This window comes from Giraffa tippelskirchi, chromosome 4 (assembly GCF_054371585.1).
Source record: "Giraffa tippelskirchi isolate mGirTip1 chromosome 4, T2T-mGirTip1v1.2.pri, whole genome shotgun sequence".
NCBI classification, from domain to species: Eukaryota; Metazoa; Chordata; class Mammalia; order Artiodactyla; family Giraffidae; genus Giraffa; species Giraffa tippelskirchi.
The window spans coordinates 36043197-36057544 of record NC_137278.1 but is presented as its reverse complement, the minus strand read 5'-3'; the positions used below and the strand labels follow the sequence as shown (position 1 = coordinate 36057544).

General features: G+C 39.0%; 1 protein-coding gene and 1 long non-coding RNA gene across 4 annotated transcripts in view; both read right to left on the bottom strand.

Moving 5' to 3' along the window:
* Positions 1–6231, bottom strand: part of LOC145503863 (uncharacterized) — a 30090-nt gene extending 23859 nt beyond the window's left edge. The window contains exon 1 of the long non-coding RNA XR_014051855.1: positions 6150–6231. This is a non-coding gene — a long non-coding RNA (uncharacterized LOC145503863). The remainder of the gene's footprint in view (positions 1–6149) is intronic.
* The window catches only part of LCLAT1 (lysocardiolipin acyltransferase 1), a 187639-nt gene that overhangs the window by 60324 nt on the left and 112967 nt on the right, over positions 1–14348 (bottom strand). The gene's annotated exons all lie outside the window — the stretch shown is intronic.

Here is a 14348-nt window from a genome sequence, read left to right as displayed (position 1 = left end):
TGCTGCTGCTGTTATCATAATATACCTATTTATGTTTGCCACTTTAAATCAGTATTGAACCATGGCAGGGTATAAATTACATCAACCAAATAGCGATTGGTTAAAAAAAATCTGAAGAGCATCTTTAATACAACAGGCCTGTGCTGAGTCTAGGATAAAAGGTGTCAATGGACCTGACCTGATCCTTACGGTCAGGAAACTGAGAGTTAATGGACAAAATGGACAATTAAATAAGTGACAATATCACAGGAAAAAAATGTTTATATAGGGCAAATATAGTAGGAAAAGCATTCACATAGAGAACAAAGAAGTCTTAAGATAGCTGGGAAGGCTTCCCAAATGAACTGTCATTTAGGCTGCAACCTCCAGGCTAAGGAGGAGAAGCTCTGCTCTAGAAGGCTCAGAGTGCTGTGCACTCTGGGGGAGGAGAGATCAGCAGGGCTAAAACAGTGGGACAATCAGAGATAGCAGTTGGCCAGAAAGGTAAGCAAGGGCCAGGTCACACGGGGCCTGGCAATTCAGTCAAAGGAGTAGATTTAACCTTGGAACACGGTGAAACCTGAAACCATTTGCCGGGAGCTGACAGAATCCAATTTGCACTGTAACATTTATTGAGTGCTTGCTATTTTTCATGCACTGTGCTAAGTGCTCTTGACTGCTCAGGTGGCGCTGTTGTAAAGAATCCACTTACCAATACAAGAGACGTGGGTTCGATCTTTGGGTTGGGAGGATCCCCTAGAGGAGGAGACAGCAACCCAGGCCCAGGATTATTGCCTGGAGAATCCCATGGACAGAGGAGCCTGGTGGGCTACACAGTCCATGGGGTTGCAGAGTCAAACACGACTGAGCAACCAAGTACAAACACACACACACACATGTGCGTGGGCTAAGTGCTTTACATGCCTGACTTTACTGAATCCTCAAGAGTCCTGTAAAATCACAGGAAGTAAGCACTGTTATTATACCTATTTTACAGAAGATGAAAATGAAGCTTAATGAGAGAAACGGATCTGACCAGCCACATACTCCCTGCTACTGCTACATCACCTCAGTCGTGTCCGACTCTGTGTGACCCCATAGATGGCAGCCCACCAGGCTCTGCCGTCCCTGGGATGCTCCAGGCAAGAGTACTGGAGTGGGGTGCCATTGCCTTCTCCACATACTCCCTAGTCCCAAGGAAACCAGAATTCGAAGCCAGGTCTTTCGACTTTAGGCCCCAAGTGCCTAATGTAGAGTGTGCTGTCACATTCATCTAGAAGTGGCCTGATTGACAATGATGATAATGATTCCACGGTGTGAGGACTAGAGGAGGAAATGCAGTTTAGGGGGAATGATAAACTCAATTACAAACATATTGAAATGCCTGCAGAAACTCCACGTGGCAAAGGTCACATATACGGCTCTGAACTAAGAGTGCTTTTGAACCAAAGATTTAGAATTAGGAGTCACGAGCACATGGATGATTATCTGAGCCACCACCCTGAATGACATGTCCCAGGGAGAATGTTTGGCATAGAACAAAGAAGTCTGGGAGACGCTTATGAGGAACACAGAAAGGAATGAAGAACCTGCAAATGAGTCTTGAGAAGAGGCAAGAGAAGAAAGAGGAAAAATGAAAAGCCAAAGGGAGAGCATATATCAAGAAGAATTAACAGTGCCAAATGCTGCTAAGAGGAAGGTAAGATAAAAGCATGAAGGTATTCATTAGATTTAGAAATAATATCTTTGCCCTTAATGGTTTAGGTGACATGGCTGTTGCTGTCCTTTTAGGAAAGTAAGAGGTAAAATGTATTAAAGTGGCTATTAAGGGAAGTGCTAAGTCCTATTAGGAAAAGGATCTTCAGTCCAGATGTCTGCCAGGCAGGGAAAATGAGAATGGACCCTTAGATGAAGATCATTAAAGGAAGAATAGCGTTTGGAGATTAAAGATAAGAGCAAAACCGAGCAGGTTTTAGCCTGGACCAGATATAACCAGAGGCAAAAGTCAAAAAACATAAGGCACAGTCAGGAATAGTCCATTAATTCAAATAGGTTGGCTCACACTGCGTAAAATTTAAAAAATAGATTGGAACCACATTATAAAAAGTCCTGACCAAGGAATATGGAAGTAATGCAAATATTTAAATGTTTTTTCTCCCTGGAAAATGCCTCATTATTCTTTCTTGGTTCATCTTCCATATCAAAGAAGACTAACTTTTCTGTATGTGCTTAAGTTACTTTTTATTCATATCTCTTGAACGATAATGCATTTTAATGTTTTTTAACCTCATGTCTTGGTATCTCAGCAAGTCATGTAACATATGTTCCCAAGAAACATTTTCTGAACAAATGAAAACACACACAATTACATTAGAGTGGTACTTTATGAAGACCAACTGTTAGCTGTGTGCAGTATGGATTAGCAAAGAAGACACGAGAAGCAGACCAGTGAGAAAGCCAGGAAGAGTGAAAAGAAGTAATGGGATCCCATTGAATGGGGCCACTGTTGGAAATGCAGGAAGTTTCTCTAAGAGATGCTTCCAAGGCAATATCACAGAATTTGGAGAATGAATGAAATGGAGCAGAGCACAAGACAACCATACTTTTTAAACTTAAAAAAATATATATATACCCTGGACTCAGTAATTAGATTTGGAAATATATCCTAATGAAATAACTAGAGATTTACACACACTTTGGCATTATCTATAAGAGTGGAAAACTAGAAACTGTTTTAACTGAATAATAGAGGCCTCATTAAATAAAGTGGTACCTCTATCTGATGAAGCCCCATGCATACAATAGCATAGCATACTTATAAAAAATTATGTAAGAATGGTGAAAATGTGCACATTATAGTAAATAAAAAAAGGAAAAACTTTACAAACAAAATAGAATTACCCAGATTTTAAAAATAAAATGTGGAAACACACAAGAAGACTGTATGTCATAAGGCACTGGATGTTTCTGAGAAATGCCTGCCAAGACTATGGGTGCCATTTTCTTTTTCGTAATTAATTTTCCAACTACTTTTTTTTTTTTTTTTTACAATAAATAAAAAGATACGTATCATTATATATGGGGCTTCCCAGGTGGCACTAGTGGTAAAGAACCCTTCTGCCAATGCAGGAGACATAAGAGATGGGGGTTAGATCCCTGGTTTGGGAAAATCCCCTGGAGAAGGAAATGGCAACCCATTCCAGTCTTCTTGCCTGGAGAATCCCATGGACAGAGAAGCCTGTGGACTATGGTCCATAAGGTCGCAAAGAGTTGGACATGACTAAAGCAACTTAGCACGCGCGTGCGTGCACTCTCTCTCTCTCTCTCTCTCTCTCTCACACACACACACACACACACACACACACACACACACATATGTATGACCTAAATCAAATCCCTTATGATTATACAGTGGAAGTGACAAATAGATTTAAGGGACTAGATCTGATAGACAGAGTGCCTGATGAACTATGGACAGAGGTTCATGACATTGTACAGGAGACAGGGATCAAGACCATCCCCATGGAAAAGAAATGCAAAGAAGCAAAATGGCTGTCTGAAGAGGCCTTACAAATAGCTGGGAAAAGAAGAGAAGCAAAAAGCAAGGGAGAAAAGGAAAGATATTCCCATCTGAATGCAGAGTTCCAAAGAATAGCAAGGAGAGATGAGAAAGCCTTCCTTAGCGATCAATGCAAAGAAATAGAGGAAAACAACAGAATGGAAAAGACTAGAGATCTCTTCAAGAAAATTAGAGATACCAAGGGAACATTTCATGCAAAGATGGGCTCGATAAAGGACAGAAATGGTATGAACCTAACAGAAGCAGAATATATTAAGAAGAGGTGGCAAGAATACACAGAAGAACCATACAAAAAAGATCTTCACAACCCAGAGAATCACAATGGTGTGATCACTCACCTAGAGCCAGACATCCTGGAATGTGAAGTCAAGCAGGCCTTAGAAAGCATCACTATGAACAAAGCTAGTGGAGGTGATGGAATTCCAGTTAAGCTCTTTCAAATCCTCAAAGATGATGCTGTGAAAGTGCTGCACTCAATATGCCAGCAAATCTGGAAAACTCAGCAGTGGCCACAGGACTGGAAAACGTCAGTTTTCATTCCAATCCCAAAGAAAGGCAATGCCAAAGAATGTTCAAACTACTGCACAATTGCACTCATCTCACACGCTAGTAAATTAATGTTCAAAATTCTCCAAGCCAGGCTTCAGCAATATGTGAACCGTGAACTTCCAGATGTTCAAGCTGGTTTTAGAAAAGGCAGAGGAACCAGAGATCAAATTGCCAACATCCGCTGGATCATCAAAAAAGCAAGAGAGTTTCAGAAAATGCTATTTCTGCTTTATTGACTATGCCAAGGCCTTTGACTGTGTGGATCACAATAAACTGTGGAAAATTCTGAAAGAGATGGGAATACCAGACCACCTGACCTGTCTCTTGAGAAACCTGCATGTAGGTCAGGAAGCAACAGTTAGAACTGGTCATGGAACAACAGACTGGTTCCAAATACGAAAAGGAGTACGTCAAGGCTGCATATTGTCACCCTGCTTATTTAACTTCTATGCAGAGTACATCATGAGAAATGCTGGGCTGGAAGAAACACAAGCTGGAATCAAGATTGCCAGGAGAAATATCAATAACCTCAGATATGCAGATGACACCACCCTTCTGGCAGAAAGCGAAGAAGAACTAAAGAGCCTCTTGATGAAAGTGAAAGAGGAGAGTGAAAAAGTTGGCTTAAAGCTCAACGTTCAGAAAACTAGGATCACGGCATCTGGTCCCATCACTTCATGGCAAATAGATGGGGAAACAGTGGAAACAGTGTCAGACTTTATATATTTTGGGGCTCCAAAATCACTGCTGATGGTGATTGCAGCCATGAAATTAAAAGATGCTTACTCCTTGGAAGGAAGGTTATGACCACCCTAGATAGCATATTAAAAAGCAGAGACATTACTTTGCCAACAAAGGTCCGTCTAGTCAAGGCTATGGTTTTTCCAGTAGTCATGTATGGATGTGAGCGTTGGACAGTGAAGAAAGCTGAGCACCGAAGAATTGATGCTTTTGAACTGTGGTGTTGGAGAAGACTCTTGAGAGTCCCTTGGACTGCAAGCAGATCCAACCAGTCCATCCTAAAGGAGATCAGTCCTGGGTGTTCACTGGAAGGACTGATATTGAAGCTGAAACTCCAATACTCTGGCCACCTCATGTGAAGAGCTGACTCATTGGAAAAACCCTAATGCTGGGAAGGATTGGGGGCAGGAGGAGAAGGGGACGACAGAGGATGAGATAGTTGGATGGCATCACCGACTCGATGGACATGGGTTTGGGTAGGTTCCGGGAGTTGGTGATGGCCAGGGAGGCCTGGCATGCTGCAATTCATGGGGTTGCAAAGAGTCGGACACGACTGAGTGAACTGAACTGATATACATATATATGAAAAGAGCTAATATTGAGAATATCAAGTTATCAAGCTATTTGAGAGTTGGTGGCAAAAAGAAAGAAAAAGATAGAACCACAATTTGAAAGGAAAGATAGTTTAAGTTTTATTTTAAGGATCAGAAAAATAAAGGAAGAGCTGGTAAATAAAGGAACCAGAAAAAAAAAAAAAAGTGCTTACAGAAAGGAAATCCTTGATGTATTTTTCCATTTAAACAAAACTTATAGTATAGCCAAGGATATCAGAGAGTAATCTGGGTAACAGAGAAACAACCTCTACACAATGATAATGGTATTTTTGTAGCGTCTGGAATAGAAAAACTGTTAACTTATTACATAGTAGGAAGAAACATAGGCTTTGGCATCAAAGAGACCTGAGTTCATGGTACCCCACTCAGCAGCCATGTGAGCTGGGCTAGCTGCTAACTGAGCCAGTCTCCTTTGGTGTAGCACAACGCCAACCACCATGAAGCACAGTTTTGAAAACTAAGTGATCTGTAAGAAAGTAGCTAGTGAGCTGGCGATGAGCACAGGAGTGTACCACCAGATTCTGATTCAGCAGATCTGAGCCTAGACCCGATTATGTATGTTTTAAAAAGCTCCCTGGGCAATTCTACTCCATGACAGCAACATGTGAACAGTTCAGTGCATGGAACCTGGCAAGTACTTGATAAATATGACCTGGTTGTTTTTATGGACAGTATAGGGTTTCTACCATTTTTCATTAAGACTGTCATGACTTTCTTCACTGAACACAATGTCAAGATCTGTCCGAAGTGAGCATCTCAGATGTTTTGCTGTGAGAGAGAAAATGAAAATGAACAATATAAATGAACAATATAAATGCCATTTATGATCTAAAGTACCATGGCATTCAAAGATTTGAAATGAGTGACTTCAAAGGTCTTTAACATATGGTCGTAGATAATTTTGCTGAGCCAACTGTGAATCATTTCTGCTTCATGATGTATTAGGACCAAGTTACTTAGTTATCTGTGCGATTTCCCACTGATCAGTATCCAAATTTTCTTTATGTTTTGTTGTATTTTATTCATCACCATAGATAAAAGCTTTGTTCTTTTTAAAATGGCCTCAAAAGACAGTCTACAAAGATATCTGCAAATGTGGGGAAAGATGAAAGTTTAGGTCTCAGGAAATATTCTAATAAATCTCAGAGATCTACTTCCATGATTACATTTTTTTAACAAAAGGGAAAGGTCTTATTGTATTTTATAAATAGTTTCCAGCAATAAAAAAAGTCACATAAACAGGTCAGAGTGCAATGACACTTAATGCACAGAATATTCCAATAGTTTGTCTGCCTTTCTTCCTGGCCTCCTCAAACACGCTGTTTGGTAGGAAGGGTCATTGAAATGCAGTCCTGGGGGAGGCTCACCAATTAAGATAAATGCAGTGTTATGATTCCTGCTGGCCATTGTTCGTCGCCCATTTACACAGCCACTATGGGCAAGAACAGACTGGGTTATCAGTAGGTAGCAAAAAGCCCAAGACATAAAAATGGTCTAAAAACAACACTGAAGACTGAGCTCTCTATGATCAATATACTGTTATTACTTCCTAGAAAACCACCAGCTTTCTCAGAACAAATAAGAAGTATCACAGACCAAAATGAGGGAGCCCAACACAGGACTATCAGATACTATAAGTGTCATCTGGGTGTTCAGTTAATGCTTCTCTCTCCCTGAATATAAACTGAGGAATTTGGGTCAGGTGTGCTGATCCAAAATGCCTAGTGGGAATTTACTTAATCTTTACCTGTTAAGTGTATAGCTCCTAGATTAGTGGCAAGACAGTATTCTTCATTTCTTCATATTCAAAATTTAGGTATATGAACTAAATATGAGGTAAAATATGGATTGTTTTACTTTGACTTAAACATTTTATTTCAAATCTGAAACTTAAATATACCTATATGTTTTAGCGTCTTAACACATGAGCTGTTTGCTTGAATGACTTGATCTAGAAGTGGAAAAAAATAAAAACATGACTCTTTGGGCATAGGAATTAAGTTTTTCAACAATAATGGCTCCACACAACGTTCTTAAGTACCATCTGTTAGTTTCTGGCACAGGTCTTCAGTTCAATCAGACTGGTTTTTCCCTAGCTGACCACTCAGCTCCACGTGGCCCAAACTCGGTGCCCGTTCTTGTACTCTCCCTTTCCTGTCCTCAGCCATCCTTATTTTTTTCCTGCCTATCCTAATTACATGAGGTCTCTAAGCTCCAAGGGAAATTCAGCTTCTTGAAGAAGCCTTACCTGAGTATTTCAACACGAACGCTCTTCACTGAACATATCTATAATTGTGTCAGTCAGTTCAGTCGCTCAGCCGTGTCCAACTCTTTGTGACCCCATGGACTGCAGCACACCAGGCTTCCCTGTCCATCACCAATTCCCGGAGCTTACTCAAACTCATGTCCATTGAGTCGGTGATGCCATCCAACCATCTCATCCTTTGTCGTCCCCTTCTCCTCCTGCTTTCAATCTTTCCCAGCATCAGGGTCTTTTCAAATGAGTCAGTTCTTCACAGCTGGTGGCCAAAGAATTGGAGCTTCAGCTTCAGCATCAGTCCTTCCAGTGAATATTCAAGACTGATTTCTTTTAGGATTGACTGGTTTGATCTCCTTGCTGTCCAAGGGACTCTCAAGAGTCTTCTGCAACATCACAGCTCAAAAGCATCAATTCTTCAGTGCTCAGCTTTCTTTATAGGCCAACTCTCACATCCATACATGACTACAGGAAAACCATAGCTTTGACTAGATGGACCTTTGTTGGCAAAGTAATGTCTCTGCTTTTTAAAATGTTGTCTAGGTTGGTCATAGCTTTTCTTCCAAGGAGCAAGTGTCTTTTAATTTCATGACTGCAGTCACCATCTGAAGTGATTTTGGAGCTCAAGAAAATAAAGTCTGTCACCGTTTCCATTGTTTCCCCATCTATTTGCCATGAACTCATTGTGTAATTCAGCATAATAATTTATACAATATACCACACAACCCGGCACATAATTAAACAGTCATGTTATTTTTTTGATATTTCCATGAACACTATTCTTATCTATCCAGGGAGACTGTAACTTCTTGAAGGCAGGGTTTTGTTCAATGGAGTGTTAGACTTCTCACTCCCAACTACTTTAACTTGATTTTAAGTTGTCTCAAATGTACACACTTGTGCCATCTAATGATGAAGGCAATTACTGCATGGTGACAACTCAGTGATGGCTTCCAAAACATGTAACAAAACCAATGGTTGGAAGAAATCCTTACTTGTTTAAAATCAAAGAAGAATAAAGCTACTATTGTTAAAAATAATATAGCAGCAGCGATGGTAATGAGTATAACTAAATTTTGGTGCATTAAGTTAAAATTTTTAAATTGTGTAATAAATTTATTCACACCGTGTAACTAAAACTCAAAACCAAAAACTTTCTCGTGGAAAAGCTCTTTTCTAAGTGAGCAACTTCTTTTGGATCTGGGTTAATCTAGTACCAAAAGGAGTTATATAATCACTTACTGAATTGTCCTGTGATTAGAGGTACATATAAAATAAATTATCCATGATAGATACTGATCAGTGTAACACACATAGCTCTGGGAAGATGATAGCACACTGTGCTTATCTATTCAGAGAAAAGCAAACATTCAGCTCACCTAATACTGATTTAGTCTTTATTATGTGAAAGACAATCCACACCCTTAAGGTTATAATCTAGTAAAAATATAAAATCAAGTACAAAAATGATTGAGATCAAGGTACTCAGGAAAAACTTTTCACTATTATTATTACAAGAACAACACATCTGTATCATGTTATATGATGGGTAGTGTATTTCAAGTTAAGTGTGTGTTTTCTAAATATTCTTAGTCTTGGTGAAGTATATGGTAAACAGAGGCTCAGAAGCTACTTTGTTATGCATTTTCTCTTATTCAGTACTTCCTGCTAAGACTTCTTGACCGTAACTTCTCATCTGCCTTGTTTATACTAGCTGTTAGGGTCAGAAACAGTGAATTCAGTTACATGCATGAGTCAGCAGTAAAGATGTTACCTCATGATAATTGTCTTTTTAATTTAATTTTTATTTCATATCAGAGTATAGTTGATTTACAATGTTGTGTTTACTTCAGGTGTACAGCAAAGTAATTTAGTTGTACATATATCTGTTCTTCTCTGGTATAGATTGTTACAGATTATTGAGTAGGGTCCCCTGTGCTATACGGTAGGTCCTTGTTGATTATCTATTTTATATACAGTAGTATGTACATGTTACTTCCAAACTCATATAGTAGTATGTAGATGTTACTTCCAAACTCATAATTCATCCCTCCTCCCACATTTGCCCTTTGGTAATCATAAGTTTGTTTTCAGAGTCTAAGTTTTATTTTTATTTTGTAAATAAGTTAATTTGTATCAATTAAGTCTATCTGATCTAATTCGTCATTTAAGGCCAATATTTCCTGATTGATTTTCTTTCTAGATGATTCTGTCCATTGATGTAAGTGTGGTGTTGAAGTCCCCCACTATTACTGTGTCAGTTTCTCCTTTTACAGCTGTTAGTATTTGCCTTATATATTGAGGTGCTCTTATGTTGGGTGCATATATATTAACAATTGTTTTATCTTCTCGATCCCATGATCATTATGTAGTATCCTACTTTGTCTCTTGTAGTCTTTTTTTATAGTCTGTTTTTTCTATTATGAGTACTACTACTCCAGTTTTCTTTTGAATGCCATCTGCATGGAACACCTTTTCCATTCTTTTACTTTCAATCTGTGTATGTCCTAGACTGAAGTGGGTCTCTTGTGGACAGCAAATATACAGGTCTGATTTTTGTGTCAATTTACTCAGTCTGTGTCTTTCAGTTGAAGCATTTAATCCATTTACATTTAAAATAATTATCAATATTTATGTTCTTACTGCCATCCTGTTAATTGTTTGGTCATTTTTCTTCCCTTCCTCTTTTGTTTTCCTCTCATGTGATTTGACAGCTATTTTTAGTGTTTTGTTTGTGTTGCTTATTGTGTGTGTGTGTCTACTGTAGAATTTTGGTTTGCTGTTGCCATGAGGTTTTGATATAGCAGTCTATATATGCGTGTGTGTCTATGTGTGTGCATATATATATACACACACAAACAAATTATTTTAAGTTGTTGGACTCTTAATTTCAAATGCATTTCTAATATCTTTCATTTGTAATTTCTTCTTGCTCAGAGTTGCTGGTTTTGATACTATATTTGTGTGTGTATGATTTCCTAGCTTTACTGTATGTTTGCCTTTACTGGTGAGTTTTCTCATTCATAATTTTGTTTGTAGTTGTGGGCTTTTCTTTTCTATCTAGAGAAGTTCCTTTAGCATTTGCTGTAAAGCTGGTTTGGTGCTGCTGAATTCTCTCAGATTTTGCCTGTCTGTAAAGCTTGATTTTTCCATGGAACCTGAACAAGAGTCTTCCTGGGTACAATATTCTTGGTTGTAGCTTTTGGCCTTCCATCACTTTAATATATCATGCCACTCCCTTCTGGCCTACAGAGCTTCTGCTGAACCATCAGCTGATAACCTTATGGGAGTTCCCTTTATGCTATTTGTTGCTTTTGTCTTGTTGCTTTTAATATTTCCTCTGTCTTTAATTTTGGTCAATTTGATTAGTATGTCTTGGTGTGTTCATCCTTAGGTTTCTCCTGTATGGGACTCTGCACTTCTGGACTCAGGTGACTGTTTCCCAGGTTAGGGAAGTTTTCAGTTATTATCTCTTCAAATATTTTCTCAGGCCCTTTCTCTCTTCTTCTGGGACCCCTAGAATGCAAGGTGTGTTTAATGTTGTCCCAGAGGTCACTGATAACTGTCCTCATTTCTTTTCATTCTTTTATTCTTTATACTGTACTGCAGCAGTGGTTTCCACAAATCTGTCTTCCAGCTCACTTATTATTCTGCCTCATTTATTCTGCTATTGATTCCGTCCAGTGTATTTTTTCAGTTATTGTATTGCTCATCTGTTTGTTCTTTAAAGCTTCTAGCTCTTTATTAAACATTTTCATATCCTTTTGGTCTGTGCCTCCATTCTTTTTCTGAGATCTTAGATGATCTTTACTATCAAAACTGAATTCTTTGTCAGATACATTACCTATCTCTAGTTTGCTTACTTGTTCTTCTGGAGTTTTATCTTATTCCTTTCTCTGGAACATATTTTTCTGCCATCTCATTTTGTCTAACTTTCTATGTTCACGGTCTCTGTTTCTTAGGCTGTAGGATTATAGTTCTTCTTGGTTCTGGTTTCTGTTCCCCAGTAAGTAAGGCTGGTCCAAGGAGACTTGTGCATGCTTCCTGGTGGGTAGAACTGGGTTCCATCCCTCTGGAGGGCAGGGCTGTGTCAAAGGGTGTGTTTATAGATGGCTGTTGGCTCAGGACAACTTTAGGCAGCTTGTCCCCTGATTGGTGGGGCTGTGTTCTCACCCTGTTGGTTGTTTGGCCTGTAGCGTCCCATCACTGGAACCTGCAGGCTGTTGGGTGAGGCAAGATCTTGGTGCCAAAATGGCAACCTCCAGAAAAGCTCACACTGATGAGAATCCCCTGAGTGTCAACCATCAGCGTCCTTGTCCCCAGAGTGAGCCACAGCCTACCTCCATCTCCCTCAGGAGACCCTCCAAGACCCACAGGTAGGTCTGGTCCACATTCTTATGGAGTCATTGTTTTGCTCTTGGTCCCTGTGCACATGAAACCTTGTTTGTGCCCTCCAAGAGTAGAATCTGCTTCCCCCAGTCCTGTGGAGCCCCTCCAGTCAAGGTCCACTGGCCTTCAAAGCCAAATTGCTCTGGGGGCTCCTCCTCCTGATGCCAGACCTGCAGGCTGGGGAGTCTGACATAGGGCTCTCAATTCTCACTCCTGTGCAACAATCTCTGTGATATAATTACTTTCCAGGTTGTGGGTCGCCCACTCAGAGGGATGGGATTTCATCATATCATGAAAGTGCCCCTCCTACCATCTTGTGGCTTCTGCTTTGTCTTTGTGGGTAGAGTATCTTTCTTGGTAGTTTTGAGTCTTTTTTGTTGATGGTTATTCAGCAGTTGTGATTTTGGTGTTTTAGTGAGAGGAGGTAGGTTTGAGTCCTTCTACTCTGACATCTTGTCCTCATAGATTTCTTCAGTAAATGGTTTTAATATGTGGTCTCTGGGCTTCCACTGGAATATTTATTTATGATGGTCATTTGTTTAATGCAAGCTGCTTTTTCACTTAATTGACTACTAAAAGCAGATCTCAAAAAGATAAGAAAGTTTTGCTGGGCCCTTTTTGAGTATTAGATTGCTTTTCTAAAAGGACAGAGACTGGATGGTGGTCTAAGAACCACTTTACCTCTGATTCTTGACAAACCTATTCTCTCTCTGTTCACTTGACACCTCCTCACCCCCACCTGACTGTGCCTGCTCCCCTTGTCACCTCAGGTAGCACCATAACCACTTCAGCTTGTGACTACCATCCCTCCATTACCTGACCATTTAGCCTCTTTTTTCTTTTAAATACTTTCCTTGAAGAAACCAGCCAGCTCACTATTATTACAAAGGTGCTTTAACTGAAATCACACTATAAATACAAGAGGCACCATATTACAGTAGAAGGAGCACAGCCTACTCAGTCAGACAAACCATACTGCAATAACTCTGAACTGATTCTTCACCTCAATTTCTGCTCTAGTTTTGCTCTACAAGTTAAATATTGGTTGTTGTGAGGGTTAACTGACTTTACGCATACAAAGCACTTAGCATAATGCCTGGTACTTAGTAAATGCTCAATAAATGTTAGCTACTGTTCTAATTAGATTTCTATTATAATTACAGCCATCATATTTCTTGTTTCTATTATTATCATAGTATATAGGACCCATTCTACTTTTCTAACTAAAGTAAAGAGACTCATCAACTTTTTTTAACTGAAGCAAATGGAGCCATCTGTGTTACTTTTTTTTTTTGACTGGTACCTTGAAGGGGGATGATCAGTTGCCAGTTTGGGCAGGAAAAATTATATACTGTGCTTGTTAACTAGTACTCTGAGTGATGACTAAGTAACACATGTTCCCCAAAGTTATAAATCAGTTTGCTACTAAAATATTTTCCAGATTTCAGAACAGATAGTTCTATAGATATATCCTTATCCACTATAAAATAATTTCTCCATTATCCTGCCTACAATTAAAAAGATCTTTATTAGCAAAAGATGTGTTCTAACAGCATGTTCCATGATGTCAGAAATACTTTAAAAGTAATCATTAAATACTATAAAATATCAGACAATTACAAAATAAAAAACATATTATGGAATGAGAAGGGTGAGCCTAGAATGAATGCCACAGTAAGTGGTACCATGTTTTGGGGAAGAAAATAAAAATAGCAGGGTCACTGCTTTAATGTCTTGGGGCTCTCTGTCCTATTCCATAAGCATAAAGAATTGTGTTCTCCATGAGTTTCTACGGGTAGACGGTCATATACAATATGACCATCAAGCCCATGTTTCCATTTCATTTTACTTATAAGCACAGAATTCCAAAAGCAAGCCAAACTAATAGGGACAATATCTTGAGTTTACTATACCATTGTGATTTTGGACTGATTATACATTTCTTTTAACTCATGAGGACTTAGTTGTAAAGATACTTCTTCTGACAGGGTTCACTAAATGAGGTTATACATTACATCTTACAGTACGTTAAACCCTAAAGGAACAACAGTGATGCCAATTAGGGTGTTTCTGGATAGTTCCTTTTTCATATATATCCATATATGTACATGTGTGTATGAAGATATAAATACTTAAAAATGCAGCTATAACAAAATGTACAATTGTTTTTTTCCCCATAAAAATATCAAAATATAAACATTTAAATGAGTGTGACATGGTCAACGGAATCAACCTTATC